Below are 15989 nucleotides of genomic sequence, written 5' to 3' on the forward strand. Positions count from 1 at the left end.
ACCAAATGGTGATTTTCTAACCTTATTATTTTTTTCTACACCTATTAGATGGATTTCTACTATAAAAGAGAACTTTCCCTTCTCCTCAGCTTATTTACTTATTTATATAAACATAGACTCATGAATTGCTGTTCTATTCAATAGGTTGTAATAAATCAGTAACATTTTTTATTTTGATGCCCAAATTGATACAGGTTTGACCACAGACAATCCCTTCAAGCTGGCTCGGATTTTTGACTTTTAAAAGAGGCCAATTTTTTATTCAAATATGTCTCCACATAGTAGGAGTAAGGTCTTGGGAGAAAATGAAGTGGAAAGTTTCGGCAGCGCGCCTGGTGATGGTGAGCAAAGTGGCCTTTACCATGTCAGCGCTCCCTCAACTGTTCCAGCCTCTCGCAGCTTCTTCCTCCTTCCCTGTCCTAAAATGGAATTAAATGCTGGATCTTGGAGGCACCTTAGAGATTATCAGGTCCCCGATTCCCAAACACTGATTGCCAAGGGCTGTGTGACTGCAACCCCTGGAGAGGTAGTTTCTCAGAATAGGTGCCCCTACCTTCACCCCAAAGATTCGGATTCAAAAGCCCGACCTGGTGGGATGAACCCTTTTTGTGTATATGAAGCCACCCAGATGACTCCCATGCTTAGCCAACACCCACCCTACTCCCATAGACACACACACCCTGCTTTCTTTTGCAGGTGAGAAACCAGTGACTCAGAGAGGGGAATCCGCGTGCTCAGGTCATGCTGTGAATGCCAGAACTGGAAGTTTCTTGCTCCATTAACACTGGTTTTTTGCCTGCATTGTGCTATCTCATTACAGTTCTTTGAAAGCTCTGAAATTTTTGGTTGCTAACAATTGTTCTTACAGCAGTAAGAATGAGGAATTTACTTGTAGGATGGACAATGTTTAAGTCAGGTGTTTGTAAACCAGGGGCTGTCTCTGCTCATTTACTTGATTCTTATGTGCAATGTAGTTGGTTTATTTTATGCTGATCCCCAGAGTTTCATCATTTAAACTGAAAAGAATACTACTACTTTATATGGCCGTTATGAGCATTAACTTTAGAGATACTGTAAGCCTGGCACTTTTGCTAACTAAATATGCATTTACCACCCCCCCACCCCAAATATGCACACACACACACACATATATGCACTCCCCTAATTTCGCTTAAGGAAGCACTTTCTGTTACCATTTATCTCTCTCTTACCTCCTGGCCCCTCACTGACAATAACAGCAGTATGTCCTTTTGCCATTGAGAAAGACAGCTGTAAGATAAACAGACACCACTGCATTGTACATACTGAGACCATTGTCTCAGACCATTGTCAGTACATACTGAGACCAATGGTCCCGCTGAGACCATTCTGCACTGTAGCCACCACCCCATCCCCTGGGCTACAGGAATCTGACTATTAAACAAAACTAACCTTTAAACATGTAAACTGTATCCACCCAATAACAATTCAGCCAAAATTCCTTACAAATCCAGACACGACCCAATATGTTAAAGGCTTTGTGGCACTACAGTGAAGGAAGGGAACATCTTTTCGACATGTTTATAAACACAAATAACAGTGCAGGGTGCTCAAGATCTCAAGTAATCCACTGCTGACTTTTTTCATTAGGTGGTCCTTTGTTGAGCTTCAGCTCCCTTCCAATACCTTCCATTCATTTTCTTCATCAAGGACATCTGCAGTGCACGGCAGCATCAGAGGGCAGGTCTCCCGAGCCGCCAGCAGGATTCCATTTCTCCACTTCCACTGCCATCTGACTGCTGATGCCCAGGCCTCCAGAGGAGGAAGGGCTATCCTAATATTATGAGAACAAATGAAGCTAAGAAGTGGTTTGAGTTGGGAACTGCCAGGCCCTAGAGACAGAGAGAATGGTTAATAAATCTGTATTGTACTGAATTAAATAGAGCATCTTAAGCTACCTACTGGGGATGGAACAATGCAGAGACTCCTGTGTTTTTTAGTAACATTAGCAAAAGAGCTTAGCATCACTGATAATTAAAATCACATCCACGTTTGGCTTCGGAATGCATAAGGCATCACAATAACTCAGCACTGAAGGGGCTTGTGGTTTTAAAATAAATCCACACATTCTTTGCAGTGTGCTCCCTTCAATGCAGCCTCATTCCTCTCCTTTTAAATGTGGGTTATTCTGAGTGACTCACTTATCAGTAGAATGTAGTGAAAATGGTGGAATATGACTTTCAACGATATGTTGTTAAAGACACTGAGCTTCTGTCTTGCTCCCTCTTTTGGATCATGTGCTCTTCAGGGAGCCAGCTGCCATGTCATGCAGACACTCAAGCAGCACTATGGAGAAGCCACAAGGTGAGGGGCTGAGGCCTCTTTCCCACAGCCATGTGAGTGGGCCATTCCGGAAGCAGATCCTCCAGCCCCAGCCAAGCTGACAGACGACTGCAGCCCCAGCCAACATCTAGCCTGGAGCCTCTTGAGAGACCAACCCAGAGACCCCACCCAGCTAAGCCACTCCAGAATCCCTGACCCCAAACATTGTGACATGATAAAAATGTGTTGTTTAAGCTACTAAATTGTGTGGTATTCTGTTAGGTAGCAATAAATAATTAACACAGCGCTCTTAATCTTTTCCATAGCAACCGTGACAAAAGGTAGTGTGGGTTCAGCTTGCACCTCCCATGACAGAGAGCGTGCTTCTTCGCAGGACAGCCCCTTCTGTTGCTTGGCTGGTCTGTTACCAGTGCTGCTCACTGAGCTGGTTTTGGCCTCTCTGTAACTTCCATCCCTGGTTCAAGATGTGCCTCATAAAGCAAAGGTGAAGCTTCTCCTCTTTTATGTGACTGCCCTTCAGACAGCTGCAACTCGTGATTATGCTGGCCTCCTGTGTGCTCTTGTGCTGGCTAAAGAGAGAAGAAGGGGAGGCAGCACCTTTTGAGGGGCACAGGAAAAGAGACATAGTCTGTGTATAGGAAAAAAAAACTGCTTTATGCTCTCTTTGGTACTCTCACAACAGTTTTGGTCACCAAAATATGTGGGGTTTTCCCCCACACCAAGCAATTCTCTAATTCTCTGTTGATTTAATTGTAATTGAATTACAATTTAATTCAATTCTGACAGTAGCCAGAGTTAGTGCAGACCACACAGGTTAAGATCCCAGTCCCACAAGACCGCTTCTCACTTCAGACACCAATCACAAATACTAGGTCCCCAGGTTACCCGCAACTTCTCTCTGACCTGGCTACACGGAAGGTTCTTGCAGCTGCCTCATTGGGTTTAATCATTGCTAGAATGGCTCACAGAACTCAAGGAAACACTCTACTGACTTGGAAGATGTTCTCCCCGCCTTCACTGTAGGGCCACAAAACCTTTACAATTTTGGAGGGATTCTAGATGTGTAAAGCAGCGCGGCTGAATTGTTGCTGGGTGGAAACTCCACTCATTACAAAGTATACGACTCAGGAAGAGTCAAATGGAAGAGATGCAAAGAGAAAGGTGTGGGGAAGGGGTCCGCTTCCGTGCCCTCTCCGGGTGTGGACCCTCCCAGAACCTCCACAAGCTCAACAACCTGGAAGCTCTCTGAACCCAGTCCTTTTGGGGTTTTATGGAGGCTTATTGTTTACATCAATAGCTATTAGTTATTAACTCAACCTTCAGCCCCCTTTCCCCTCCCTGGGGGTTGGTTGCGGAAGCAGTGGGGCAGGGGAGGGAGTAGTGGGACTGGAAGTTCCAACTCTCTAACCACATGGTGAGTTCCCCTGTCAACCAGTCCTCACCCCAAGGCTGTCCAGGAGCCTCCAGCCCTTGGTCATCTCACTCTCACACAGAGCGACACTTACCACTTATCACAAGGGGTTTATGAGCTATGTGCCAGAAAACGGGGAGGGGTGGAAACAGGACAAATATATATTTTTTATTATATCCCAATGTCATAGCCTGGAATTAGGCCACAGTCCTTCAAGCACCAGTCCAAGAGAGGCTGGATTCTGGGAGATTTTGAGAAATGGATAGCAGCACTCCTAAGCCACTAGATAACAATCATAGCAGTAACAGTAATAATTAGTGCTGACGTAGCACTTAAACAGGCTACCAGATCCTCTTCCATGTATTTTGTATGTGCTGTCATTTAATCCCCACAAAAGCTCAGAATTATTGCCCCTTTTCACAGAGGAGGAAACTATAGTGCCAATAGGTTATAACTTGCCCAAGGCCACATAGCCGGTAAGCAACAGAGCAGGATTTAAAGTGAGGCAGCCCAGCTTCAGAATACTCCTCCCTAAAATTCAGTAGTCCCTTCCCTTCTGGATCTAGTTCATCTTAGAGCTGCATTGAAAGCCGTTATAGAAACAAAAATTGCAACCATTTATTGAGCATCTGCTATTTCTCAGTACCTGGGCTGAGTGCTTCGTACACACTAGAAAAATTAAGGTTCACGGTCAATGGAACAAATCATTTAACACTTATTTATCAAGCACAGACATTTTGCTGATCCCACTGGGGACACAGTGGTGACTCAGGCTTGGGTCCTGCCCTTACAAATTTTTCAGTTCCAAAGCAATAAATTATGTACAAAAATAGCTATAGTTTGAGGCATAGAGCAAGAGTTGCCCTTTTGGAGAGGAGTAGATAGAGCAATGTTATGTTCTAAATGATCATGTTCTCCCAAAATTCATGTTAAAATCCTAGCTCCCAAGGTGATGGGATTAAGAGGTTAGATCTTTCAGGGGGTAATTAGGTCATGAGACTGGAGGGCTCCTGAATAGGATTAGTGCCCTTATAAAGAGCCTTATAAAGAGACCCAAGGGAGCCCATTTGCCCAGTTCACCATGTGAGAATGCAGCAAAAAAAAAGAGATGCCATCTATGAACGAGAAAGTGGGTCTCACCAGACTCTAAATTTGCTGGTGCCTTGATCTTTGATGCCCTAGCCTCCAGAACTGTGAAAAATAAATTTCTGCTATTTGTATGCCACTCAGTCTATGGTATTTCGTGACAGCAGCCTAAAAGGACTAAGACAAGCATGACACACGGAGAGAGCTGGGGCTATAGGGGTGTTACCTGAGCAGGCTTTATCTGAACTGGTTCTTGAAGGAGGATATGGTTGGGGAAGGTAGAGGTGGGAGAAGGGCACTCTAGGAAAAGAAACAGGACAGGAGTTAAGATGAGAAGAACGAGGCTTCACTCTAACCAAAGACAGAATGATGGGATAGAAAGATGGAAACACCACACTGGGGTGGTTTTTGTTGAATCCTGTGCCTAACATGTGATTTTAGAGAAACCCATGGTCTTGAGGCTGCTGTGGATTTGTGATTTCAGCAAATCTATCCCAGGCTGGAAAAACAGAGGCCCTGTGAGGCCTTCATCTGGAGCAAATGAAAACTGTCAGACCCTCAGAGCCCCCAGGACACTCATTTATTATGGTGAGAAATATTGATATTAATAAACCCTTCTGCCTGATACAATTTCTTGTCATCACCCTCTTCTCCCACCCCCTGCTGCCACCACCACCAGTTTCCATTTGGAGAATCAAACTGGCCGCAGAGCATCTCACTTCTTGCAGACCTGTTGGATACACATTCATAAATACTCACGGCAATCCTTTTATGTCTAATGAATGGGAGGTGAGGGGTAGAGGTCCTGACTGCCCAGTGGGAGATTTGCAAGCTGTTTTGCTGGGATTTCCTCTCCCCTGTGGGAAAGAGGGAAAGACATGACTCTACCAGCTTCTTGCATGTGATGTGCCTGCATGCACTGGGGGCAAAGTCGTGACTCTGATCCCCAGGTCGGGAGGGTGGGGCATGTTTTTAGGAACTTGTGCTTTCTGAGATCTCAGGGAAGAGGCAAATTCTGATTTTTTGAGGCCTGAAAGTTGTACAATTTGGGGACCTTTTATAAGAAAAAGAATATCAAATTATCAATACAAAGTGAGGCTTACAAAATTTTTTTTAGAGTCGAGGTCTTGCTCTGTCACCCAGAGTGGACTGCAATGGTGTTATCATGGCTTTCTGCAACCTTGAGTTCCTGGACCCAAGCAATCCTCCCGCCTCAGCCTCCCAAGTAGCTGGGACTAGCAGGTGCGCTTCACCATACCTAGCTCAAAGTGAGATTTGAAAGTCACTATTTATTTAGAATGATTAAAGAAATCACAACAAATTTTAAACCTTAAAAATGCTGATAAATACCATGAATATCACAAAATTCAGAAAAATGTTTTATTAACTGCCACCTGATACAATGCCTGAAAAAGGTGTATTACAGCCATATAAGTAAAATATTTAGGGATCCAGTGGTTTTGGACATGCAGCGACATCCCCTGAAAATAAATGACAAGTTATTGCATCTCACCTCTTACCATTAAGAAAGAAGCCCCATGCCTGGGAGGCCTCTTCAGGTTCTAGAGGCAGTACTTAGTGATATTGCTCTGACCCATTTACCAGGTAACATGGAAGGCTGTCAGCTCTGAGTCACAGCAGGTATAAGATGCAATGCCGTATTGCTTGGGCCAAATGATTGAGCAGACCCTATTGATATTAGTTATCTGTGGTGGAAGAATTCACCATGTGAAGCTGGTGGCAAGCTCCAATAAGAGAATCATAATGTAGACCCCAGAGTCCTGGAGCAAGGCCATGCCATCTGCAGAGGAGACCTTAACACTACTTGAAAACAGCTCCCGGCATGCCACTTCCCTAATAGAGACGGAGCATCTGACAAGTGACCATGTGGTCAAACCTACCCAGCACGAGCTAAGTAGTGTCTAACCTTCCAAGCCATAAAGTTGGCAAGCCTAACAGCAATCATGATAACGGAAACAGTACATCTGGGATTAGCTGTGAGCAGGCCGGAGGGTGAATGTAAGCTGTGCTAATAGATGGCCCAGACCCCATGGCTCTATCACTGCTGTATCAATGTCTCTCCCTTAGACAAAACTTGTGGCCACATGAAGTGTGCCTTACAGCCAAGCTGATGGAGGGAAAAAAGGGCTGAGATTGGTTCATGGAAGTATAAGCTTGGTTTGGGGGTGCTAGCCAAAACTGGACTGCTGTGGCACTGTAGTCCCATTCAGGGTGGTCCCAAAAAACAATGGTAAAGAGGAATCCTCTCATTAGACTGAACACACGGTCATTCACTTTGTGTGGGAAGAGAAATGGCCTGAAGCAGGAATATATAACTCAAGGCTATGAAAAATGACTAGGCCGGTTGGCCAGGGGCCTGAAAAGGGAAAGAGTGTAAGACTGAGGACTGGGACAGAGCATGTAGTTGGACCTACGGGAGCAGGCATATGGAGTCAAGACCTTTGCAATGCATGTTAGTGCCCACTAGGGAGCACCTACCGTGGAAGAGGTACTTCACTCTGTGAAGATAGGGTTCCTTCCTTTAGGATGTGGTTAACACCCTAAATCAAAGACTTTTATATTAGTTGGTATCCCCAGTAGGAAGAATACATGGGCCCAGGAACCAAGGAGTAAGGTTGGGAAAGGTCCTGCATACCAGCATTCCCAGGGTCACACTTGGCAATTAATGCTTGTCATTGCTGCAACATTAGGCTCTGTGGGTCCAAAGGGCCTGCTTCCCAGAGGGAAACACTCACACCGGGGGACATGGTAAGTGTCCCATCAGACTTTAAGCCTTAGCGGCTTCCTAGTCACCTTGGGCTTCTTTTGCCAAAAGACAAGAAGGCAAGGCCCCCATGCTAGCCAGGATGATTGAACCTGATTGTCGGGGGAGGTAGGGCTGCTGTTCCACAGTGAAGGCAGGGTGGAATAAGGTTGACACTCTGGTGATCTGTTGGGGGCTTTTCTTGGTGCTCTCCTGCCTACTTTTGATGGTAAATTGGTGAGTGTAGCAGCCATGGCTTGAGAACAGCAAAATGACCAGAAACTTGGGGATGATGGTTTGGGTCATCCTACCAGGTTAGGCACCTTGACTAGCAAAGGCAACAGTAAGAAGAGTATAAAATGAGTGACCTTGAGGCCAACTACGGCCACGCAGGGAATACACCACCCCTCTAGTCTGGCATAAAAGGCTGAGGATCCTTGCCTCAGTTTGGGACAATTCAGAAGGCCTATCTGAGCTCCAGAACATCCTGGTAGAATTGGCTGAGGCCTCTGTTGCTTCTGCATTGCAGCTCAGCTCTTCTCTCTGCTCATTCCGGCTCCCTCACTCCCTTACAGGTGTTGTTCCCAAGAGCAGGCAAACAAACTTCCCATACACAAACACCTGTCACAGAATCTGTTTCCTAGGGAGCCTGACCCCAGGAGTCCAGAATTTTCTCCAAGCTCTTGACATGAGTTAGGGGTGTTTGCCCCTACATGCAATGGTTCAACTACGGTAGACAAGGGAGGATGAGGTAAAGCAGAGCTCCTACTAACCCTGCATGAGCATAGAGGATAAGCAAGACATCAACCTTGGTGGTTTAAGTCACCTGAGATCTGATGGTTGTTTGTTATTACAGTACAGTCTAACTCTCCTGACTGATACAGAAACACAATGATTCTGCCTTTAACAATTTATAGATTCTGGTCTCCGTTCAGAAGTGGCCAATCTTAATGCATAAAGCAAATGTAGGTCTGCACTTACGGCTGACAAACTAGAGTCAAGCTAGAAAGAGTCAAATAGAGTCAAAGAGGCTAAGTGCCATCATTGGGGCCTTTTTTTTAAGAAAAATTTTAAATTTAATTTTTTTTTGAGACAGTCTCACTCTGTTACCCAGACTGGAGTGCAGTGGCACAATCTCAGCTCACTGCAACCTTCACCTCCTGGGTTCAAGTGATTCAACCGCCTCAGCCTCCCAAGTAGCTGGGATTACAGTCATGTGTCACCATGCCCAGATAAAATTGGGGGTTTTCTCGAGCCAGACTGAGAGTTGCAGGATGGAACTCAAAGTTGCTTGGGGTGCTTGTTGGACAAGTCCGGAACATGGAGATGAATTACCAGACAGCAGGTCCTGGTTAGAATCGGTTGGCTAATTTACATGTGTTTTCAGGTCACTGCCAAGACCTTTTTGCAGGCAATCCAGATGGGTCTGGACTTAAGTGAGAAGTGAGTCATCAATGCCTGTATCAATGAGAAAAATAAAGATTAGTAATTCAGTGTTGGGTTCCATGTGTTTTTTTAGTGGGAGGCATGAATCCAAGACAAAGGCCTTGGCACTACACAGTGCATTCTTTGACAACAGCTCTTGTTAAGGACCTTTCCACGGAGTTTTAAGCAGTGGTTGTTGCTGATAAAAGTTGATCAGGCAGGGAGCCTTACATTATGGTCCTGTCTGTGTGGGTGAAATGTCTTGAGTCTGTGAATGATTTCTGACGCCCTTGTTAGTGTCCTGCAATACAACACAATGTTATCTGGCTTAGGAATGTGCTACTGGCCTCAGCTGCCGAGGAAGAAACCAGAGTCTCATCTGCTAATAATTCATGAGAGTTAAGTTTTGGGAATTTGTTTGTTGTCTAATTAGAGCCATGGGCAGTACATCTGACCTCTTCAATCCATTTTCTGCACAAGTCTTGGCCGGTTGATTATTTCTAATCCCGTTTTGATATTTTATTACTTCTGCTGACTACAGACAATGTGGGCATTGACAACACTAGATTCTGTAGGTTTTTACAACTTTAAGAACCAACCTATTGAATACATGTCCCTATGATTGTAGAGTATTTTAAACCTAGTAATGAGATTTTCTGGAGGTCTTTTGCTGGTCACCATTGTGTCAGCCTTGGAACATAGATATGCTTCTACCCATTTTGAAGAGACATATAAATTACTAAAGCGTTTCCATACCAATAGCATTTTCTTTATCTGGATAAATTTAGCTTGAATATTAATTATAAGTAGCCCCCAAGGAACAGAAGAAACTGCTTTCTTTTTCTTTTTCTTGGCAGTTCTCTCCTTGCTCCCTTCTTGGTTGTGAGCCTGATAAGTAGTTCCGCTCTTATTATACTGTTTGTCCAGACTAGAACATTTTGGAACATACCAGTTAAGTCTTGTGTTTCCTAACATCCCCTCTCTTTTCATGTGGATTTTGTCATGGGCTACATAAGCAAGGTGGAGGAGGCAATTAATTCCTTTCATGCCAATCAAGATATGGATGTAAAAGATACTGCCATCTCCAAAGGTTCTGTGCTGAGTCTGAGACCTTATCCAAAATCTTCTCAGCTGAGTTAGGAAGAAGACAAATGCAGTCTGAGAATAACCAAAAACCTTAGCTGTGCTCTTATTCAAAGCAAACATCTTTTTAGGTAACACATCCCCAGAAATCTTAATTCCTCCAGAAATTCCTCCATTGTGATAAACTGCCCATGGACACAATATGGGTCAGACTCTGAAGAACTAAAGTATACTCAGCTCAGGTAAGGGCAGCAAATTTGCTCCCCCAGGAGGCCAAGCACTGGTGCAACCTCCTGTGCAGAACAGATCGCATCCCAGAGATTAGTCCCGTTCTTTTTCTCTCTTACACCAACACTTCCCACAAAGTGTTAGGCACTGTGCTAAGCCTTTCACAACAACCCTGAAGGGAGTATTAGCTCCATGGTACAGATAAGAGAGATCACAGAGGCCAAGAGGCTAAGTGAGTTGCACTGACTGACCCTGGATTTAGGCCCCGGTCCGTCTGCCTCCAAAGCCTTTGCACCTCACCTCTCGGCTATAGCCCTTCCTTACTATGCACAATGGCCCCCTTTCTGCAGTACTAGTATGAGCAGGAGACAGGTTTCCTATCAACCTATGCATCTAGGGATTACAGCAGCAGAAAAAGAAATATTTTATTCATCTAATTGTTTATTCATTCCCCAATCCATCCATTTAACAAATATTTGTTGAATTGTTACTACGTCCAACACTGAGCTAGATGCTGAGGTAGAGAGGTAAACACTGAGGAAATGAGACACTCAAAAAACAAACACACAAATGAATACATAATTACAAACTGTGATAAATTTGGGTAAAGAAAATTGTCTTCCCAGTGCATTGCCATCTGCAGCCGCAATATTGGAAAAGCAATTTCAGTTGTGTAGTTTGTGAATCAGAACTGAAAGAAACTCTGGTGCAGCACTGTTCAAAAGAAATATAATGCAAACGACATATATCAGGGTAAATTTTCTAGAAGCCACATTAGAGCCAGTGAAAACAAGGAAGTGAAATAATATAACTTATTTAACCCAATGTATGAAAATATCATTTTAACAAGTATCTCACTATTAATGAGGCATTTTGGGTTATTTATTCAGATTAGGTCTTCAAAATTCAGTGTGTGTTTTAGGTTTACAGCACATTTCAGTTCCAACTAGCCTCATCTGAAATGCTCAGTAGCCGCATATTGACAGTGATTGCTGTATTGCATAGCACACCTTTACGGATACAGATAGTGCAACTTTTGCCCATAAGTCAGTGGTTTGCAACCTTTGCTGGCATGGAATTATCTCAATGCCAGTATCGTAGATTTTCATCTAATTGATGTGGGGGTAGAAGAAGGGGATTGCCTAGATATCAGTATATTTTATGTCTTCCCAGGTGATTCTAATGTATAATGAGGGCTGAGAACCACTGCTCTAAGCAGTAGCAGTTTTGTACCCAAAGTCTTCAAATTATGCAAGGTAACAAGCCTGAAGCCCCTTTAACCCAGGTAGATAATCTGCGCACCATCTTCTCTCCCCGCTGCAAGCTCAGCTCTTGTCCCAGACTCTAGGCCAACGACCTCAGCCTGGGAAGCTAGGTTGAGGAGCTCCAGGGCAGCCATGTTGCCCCATCATCACTTTGGCTGCCGGTCTCATTCTAACCTTTTTGCTCTGGCTCTGACAAATCTTCTGATTCCACCATTATTTTTTTTTAAATTTTATTAACAAGAATGAGCTTGAATGATTCTGCCTTCGTCATTGGATTGTGCCCTGTGTCTAAGTCTCTCTTGCCTGCCTTCTGAGAAACTGCGCAGTGTCTCTAGCCTTGTCAGTTCTCTCTCTGGTCCTCTGCTGTCCTATCCACTTGCCTTCTCTAAGACCTACTATGGGACTGTACCCTTTCTGTCACCTATTGGGACACTTACCACCACTTACCAGGTCCTTCCGATGCAGCAAACTCACTGTTCCTCCTTTTCCCCTCTTGCCAGGCCCCATTTCTCCAGATACCAGGTCCCACTAGCCTGACTGTTTTCCTCATCCCCCTCCTGACTTCTCTGAGCACCTGCTCCAGCTTCCCTCCATCACTCAATAACCCTGCCCTGTCCAGTCCACATCATAGCATCTTCAGCCCAGGCCCCTTTAGCATCCTGTCATAATGGCTCATTAATCTGTATCTAGGCATTTCAACCTGCCCAGGAAACAGGCAGCTCTGCTTATTTCTATTTTTATCCCTATCTCTTTTACTCTATTTTTTATTTTACTTTCTTTTTTCAGTCTCCTCTCCAGTTGCTTCTTCTCTGGATCTGCCACCCCCAGAGGAGGGAATAGAAAATCTAATAAATAGTGGCGCAAACACGTTTCCCACACCAAACACAAGAGGTGTTTGTCTCTGAGCTAACTCACTGCCTGTGGCTGCTTCAGGGGCATGAATAGGGCTACAAAGCCAGCTGAGAAAATCCCTCCAGGAAATTTGATTTCAAGCTCACAGTTTTCCCTCACAGCCTCTTTCACAGGGGTCACACAAGTTTTTTTTCTCCAAAAGTCCTAAGTATTGCTATCATCAGCCCTGGCAGTTCTGCTATGAAGGTACAGAGCCCTTGGCCGAAAAGTTAATAATTTCCATGCTATTTTGCAAAAGCTTACAGCTGGTGTCCCCAGAGTCAAACTTGTCAGATAAATAAAATTAAGGCTGTGAGGCTGTTAATCTAAAAATCTGCGATGATTCTATTTCCAACAGAGACTTAGGGGAAGATGAAGATAAAGAGAAGAATAATTTCTAAATCAGTTCATCACACACACGAAGGCCAGGACTTAGGAGGCTCTTTTGTGTGAGGGAGGGCAGGAGGGATGACTGTCTCAGCTCTGGTGAATTCCCACTGCTCCAGGCCACAAGGTGCAATTTCTGGAGCAGCTGGCCACTCTGGCTGTGTCCTTGGCCCTCTCCTAGAACTATTGTGCCATAACTTGGCCTGGCCGTTGGACAAATGTGTGGTTTGTCTCTGGATCACTCAATCCTGTCCATTGACTTGAAATGCTAGAACTTAGCAGCAGCAATGGATGGGGTGAGCATTGCAGAACAGTAACATGAGGCCTGTGGAGTCCTGGGGGATGGATGGATGGATGGATGGATGGATGGATGGATGGATGGGGGCTTACTATGCTGACCATGAATAGAATTTGTACTTCCCTCTTATGTATAGTCAGAGATAATATTTTGAAACATCAATTGATATACTTTTTGTCCCTGATAATATATTTTTATTTTTTGGCTTTTCCACCTAGTATCTTCTTCACAGGATTGCCATGAGAATTAAATGAGATAATCTGGGAAAAGCTGTTTAGCTTTGGTATTAATTTACAGTGAGGGATCATTATATGGCAGCTATTGCCATTATCCTCCCCATTTGACGCTAATAAGTTGGTAGAACCTGCATTAGTCCTGCCCCACTAGAAAGCAACTGCTGGCTTGAATTTCTTCAGACCCTCACTCTTCCCTTTTAGAGGGAGAACAGCACCACTGAGGCTTCCCAGCACCAGTGTAGACCAGCCCTTCCCTCCCTCAAGTGATCACACAGTCTGAGCTGGAAGAAAAATAGAGCTGTGTGTATGTCGGGGTTAGGGTTATAGAAGAGGTCTGCTCTTTTGGTTTTGAAAATTGTAACATATGGGAGAATTCCTCTGTGGTTTCTCAAAAAAATCTTATATGAATGGAAGCTCTCACTGTTGGTTTTAGGAGTCCAAGCCCTGTGACTCTGATGGTCCTTCAGACAGGAAAGAAATGCAGACCCAGGTGGGTACAGAAGAAGAGGCGGCAGTTTATCCTCCCTCAGATCCTTTCATGGAATTGAGATAAACAGACCTGCAGTGATTTTCTGCAAATGGAGGGGTATCCCTTGCTCCCACCACCCCTGTACTCACTCCAAAGATCATTGTTTGCCCCAAATGTCAAATATAGTTCAAAAGGAAGCAGATCATAGCTGGAATCTGGCTCTGTTGGACACTAGCTGTGTCTTTTGGGCAAATTAATTGTCCCCTCCAAGTCCCTGAGCTGAGGGAGAAGAAAGGGAAAGGGCCATCTTTGAGAAACGGTGTTATTTGAGTTGAGTAGAAAGACGCTGGGGAAATCAGCCTTTTTGGCTAGAGGCACAGTCAGTAACTCCTCCAGGGGTCTTCTAAGTCCAAAGCCCCCAAAGAGGGCTGAGCTGGGAGCAGACAGAGCCCTCTGTGGCTGTGCAGATGGAGACAGCTTGATGAGAGCCAAGCCTTCTTCTCCCCGTGTGCAATCTGCTGTTGATAGAGACAGCAAAGGCTGGAGCTTGGCAGAAAGGTGACTTGTCAAATAGGCGGCCTCCATGCATGCTTAAGACCTAGATTTTTTTTTTCAAAAAGTACATATACTAACTCCAAGAGGACTGTCCTTGAAAGCAGAACAGCTGCTGCATTTTCTCTGTGAAGATGTCACCTGTAACTCTCACAACTTCTATTTTTCTGGTGCTAGGCAACAATCATAACAAACCATTTTCACCAGTAAAAACTTGCATCTGCAATCACAGTTAATCTGCATGTTTTTAAAAACTGTATTTCAGAAAGGGTCTCCAGTCCTCCAACATAACATCCAAAACACTCGTTCTCTTGTGAGAGATGTAAACATGTAAGTGAGATAGATAAGGCATGCAGCTGGGATGAGATCCATTTATTATGAACACGTGGAGCAGTGGTGGGAGCAGTGAAATGGCAGAGAAGCCACGTGCCCCTTAAAGAATACCTCAAACATGGAAATTCAGCTTTGGGGAGCAACTAAATTAGTAAAAGTAAGATTTTTTTATATCATAAGATTTTTCTCAGGATTCCCTTTGATAAAGGGTTGTTCCGGATCTCTTACAATATAGTATGATTTTTAAAAAGCCCATCTGTTCGCAACGTGCAATGTTTGCAAAAGCACAGTGGTTGGTTTGTCTACAAGAAAGGAGGATCTACTGTTTATGTGAAAATGGCAAAGGCAATGTCCAGATGACTTGCAGAAGCACTTTTCCTGGAATTCTTAAGTCTATTTTCTAAGGGATTGTCCCAGTGAATCATTACTATGACCAGTACAACCGAGACAATTGTCAGCTTGTGAGTAAAGTGATGAGGAAGGAACAGGGGATATTTTGTCACATCAGCAACAAAGATGATGGAGGATGTCAGAGATGGACCAGGACTAGTGAAGCAAGCTTGTGTTAGAGCAAGACGGGGCTTCGACCTGGAGAGGGGTCATGGGCCCGGAACCAGACGGGTAGTTAAGAACCAAGGAATTCATGGAAGCCAAAGGATAAGGCAAAGCTGTGGTTCAGAATTCAGTAAAGAACCAGGGACTCAAATGTCCTGAGACTTCATGCAGGCAGAAAGCTGAGCTATAGGTAAAATGAAGGCTGGAGGGTTCCTCAGCTCCAGCCAAGGAACCTCAGGCCCTGTAGGCATGGAACAGATGAACCACATTTTAGAGGTATGGGATCACTTGCCTGGAAGGCAGAGCCAGAGGTTGGGCTGGAGACAAGGACTCACATGTAGTGGTTTATCTTTGGAAGCGGTGATGCCATAATGTCCAAAGAACAGGAAATTAAATTTTATTCTCTGCTGCCTCCCTGTCTATTTATACTCCCAAGATTTAATCTTTCTGTAATTCTTGTTACCTGAGTAAGGTACATAGCCAACTTGTCAGGTATCCAATAAGAGAGATAAGGTGCTTTTTCCAAAGCCACATCTACTGCGTATTATTGGACTGCAGGGAGTTCCTCCAGGAAGGAAATTAAATCTCGAGGGCCTCAGCATTTGACTTGCCTTTTTCCTTCCTGCTGCTGCAAAGTTGCAGATGTGGTAACTGGTACCCTAGCTTGGAGAAGACCCAGGTGGT

General features: G+C 44.4%; 1 long non-coding RNA gene across 1 annotated transcript in view; it reads right to left on the reverse strand.

The window, feature by feature from the left end:
• Positions 1 to 207: 207 nt before the first annotated feature.
• Positions 208 to 15989, reverse strand: part of LOC126948465 (uncharacterized) — a 36307-nt gene continuing 20525 nt past the window's right edge. The window contains exons 4-8 of the long non-coding RNA XR_007723463.1: positions 2605 to 2891; positions 1432 to 1871; positions 1212 to 1269; positions 680 to 1016; positions 208 to 419 (exon numbers count right to left, since the gene is read on the reverse strand). This is a non-coding gene — a long non-coding RNA (uncharacterized LOC126948465). The remainder of the gene's footprint in view (positions 420 to 679; positions 1017 to 1211; positions 1270 to 1431; positions 1872 to 2604; positions 2892 to 15989) is intronic.

The sequence above is a fragment of the Macaca thibetana genome, chromosome 2 (genome assembly GCF_024542745.1).
Source record: "Macaca thibetana thibetana isolate TM-01 chromosome 2, ASM2454274v1, whole genome shotgun sequence".
NCBI lineage: Eukaryota > Metazoa > Chordata > Mammalia > Primates > Cercopithecidae > Macaca > Macaca thibetana.